Source organism: Bidens hawaiensis, unplaced genomic scaffold (genome assembly GCF_021521415.1).
Source record: "Bidens hawaiensis isolate Kalapana, Puna unplaced genomic scaffold, B.hawaiensis_p1.1 tig00001088_1, whole genome shotgun sequence".
In the NCBI taxonomy this organism is placed as follows: domain Eukaryota; kingdom Viridiplantae; phylum Streptophyta; class Magnoliopsida; order Asterales; family Asteraceae; genus Bidens; species Bidens hawaiensis.
The window spans coordinates 1386153-1388887 of record NW_027491063.1 but is presented as its reverse complement, the minus strand read 5'-3'; positions in this window follow the sequence as shown (position 1 = coordinate 1388887).

The window sequence follows — 2735 nt, the reverse complement described above, 5'->3', positions numbered from 1 at the left end:
GGTCATTTCAGGAAAGATTGTCCCAAGCTGAAACAGAACGACAACAACGGAGGTAATGGAAGTCGCAGTAGTGGTGGAAGCAATGGCAAGGGAAGAGCTTTTGTAATTGGGTCGGGTCAAGCCCGCAATGATCCGTACGTGGTGACTGGTAAGTTCCCTGTGAACGATTGTTTTGCTTCTGTATTGTTTGACACTGGAGCTGATAGGAGTTTTGTGTCGAAAGGCTTTAGTCAACTCTTAGACCTAACTCCAACCCCGTTAGATGCTAAGTTTCCTGTTGAATTAGCTGACGGTAAGACTATAGAAACGACTCATGTACTTGCGGGATGTAAGTTAAAACTGGCAGGTCATGTCTTTGATATCGACCTTATTCCTTTTACGCTTAGTAGTTTCGATGTCGTGGTCGACATGGACTGGTTATCCGAGAACCGAGCGGAGATTATATGTCACGACAAGATAGTCCACATTACTACCCCTTCCGGCGAGATCATTTCGATCCGGGGCGAGAGAAGCGGCATGACCACCGACGTTATTACCCTCATGAAGGCGCAGAAGTACCTGCGAAAGGGTCATCCGGCAAATTTTGGCGCAGATTGTTGAGAAACCCGCGGAGGAGAAGCGAATTGAAGATATACCAGTTGTGCGAGATTTTCCGGAAGTTTTCCCAGAGGATTTGCCTGGACTTCCTCCTATTCGTCAAGTCGAATTCCAAATCGAGTTGACACCCGGTGCAGCACCCATAGCACAAGCCCCGTATCGGCTCGCACCGGCGGAGCTTCAGGAACTGTCCACTCAGTTGCAAGATTTGTTGGATAAGGGTTTTATCCGATCTAGCTCATCGCCATGGGGAGCCCCTGTTTTGTTTGTCCGAAAGAAGGACGGGACTTTCCGCATGTGCATCGACTACCTGTAGTTGAACAAGGTGACGGTCAAGAACCGTTATCCTTTACCCCTAATTGATGATCTATTTGACCAGCTTCAAGGATCGAGTTACTACTCGAAGATTAATCTGCGATCTGGTTATCACCAACTAAGAGTGCGCGAAGAAGATATCTCCAAGACGGCTTTCAGAACACGGTATGGTCACTGTGAGTTTTCGGTTATGCCTTTTGGACTAACCAACGCACCAGCCGTATTTATGGATCTCATGAATCGAGTATGCAAGGCGTACCTCGACAAGTTTGTGATTGTTTTCATTGATGATATTCTCGTCTACCCCAAGAACGAGGCTGACCATGAAGAACACTTAAGGGTAATTCTAGAGTTATTGAAGAAGGAACAACTGTCTGCTAAACTCTCGAAATGTGAGTTTTGGCTTCGGGAGGTTCACTTTTTAGGACATGTGATCAACGAGAATGGTATCCATGTCGATCCCGGTAAGGTAGAGGCCATCAAAAACTGGGAAGCACCTAAGACTCCGACTGAGGTGCGGCAATTCCTAGGACTGGCCGGCTACTACCGACGTTTCATCGAGGGATTTTCAAAGTTTGCTCAACCCCTCACCGCTTTGACTCACAAAGGCACTAAGTACAATTGGGGTGACGCGCAAGAATCCGCTTTTCAACTGTTGAAAACCAAACTCTGTAGCGCCCCTATTCTAGCCCTCCCCGAGGGAACGGAAAATTTTGAGGTACACTGTGACGCATCTATACAAGGTCTCGGTTGTGTGCTGATGCAACTCGAGAAGGTTATTGCTTACGCCTCTCGACAACTACGGGTTCACGAGAAGAACTACACGACCCATGATTTGGAACTCGGAGCTGTGGTGTTTGCTCTTAAGATATGGAGGCATTACTTGTACGGTACCAAGTTTACCATTTACACCGACCACAAGAGTCTCCAACATATCTATGATCAGAAGGAGACGAACATGCGACAGGGTCGTTGGGTCGAGCTGCTCAAAGATTACGATTGTGCCATTAAGTACCACCCTGGCAAGGCCAATGTAGTGGCCGACGCCTTCAGCAGAAAAGAAACAGATAAACCCAGACGAGTGCGAGCATTGCAACTCACGATTCATGCCAACTTACCCAACCAGATTCGCGAGGCGCAACACGAAGCTTTAAAAGACAATAATCTTCCATCGGAACTCATGCGGGGCATGAACAAGCAACTTGAAACCAGATCGGACGGGGTCCGATATTTTGAGAACCGGATTTGGGCTCCACGGTTCGGAGAGTTGAGAACTCTAGTGATGGACGAAGCACATAAGTCCCGATATTCTATCCACCCTGGCTCAGATAAAAGGTATCATGATTTAAAGGCACTTTACTGGTGGCCGAACATGAAAGCCGACATTGTCACCTACGTGAGCAAATGCTTGACTTGTGCCAGATTCAAGATAGAATACCAGAAACCATCCGGTATACTGCAACAACCGGAACTCCCAATGTGGAAATGGGAACACATCTCAATGGATTTTATCACGGGTTTACCTAAGACACCGACGGGATGCGATACCATCTGGGTGATCGTTGACCGGTTGACTAAGTCTGCACACTTCTTAGCGATTAAGGAATCTGACAAAATGGAAAGACTGACTCGCGTTTACATGAAGGAAGTAGTGTCTAGACACGGAGTGCCTGTCTCAATCAATTCTGATCGAGATTCTCGTTTCACTCGCACTTTTGGAAGTCGCTGCAAAGCGCACTAGGCACCCGTCTTGATATGAGCACAGCATACCATCCTCAGACGGATGGGCAAAGTGAACGAACTATTCAGACCCTGGAGGATAT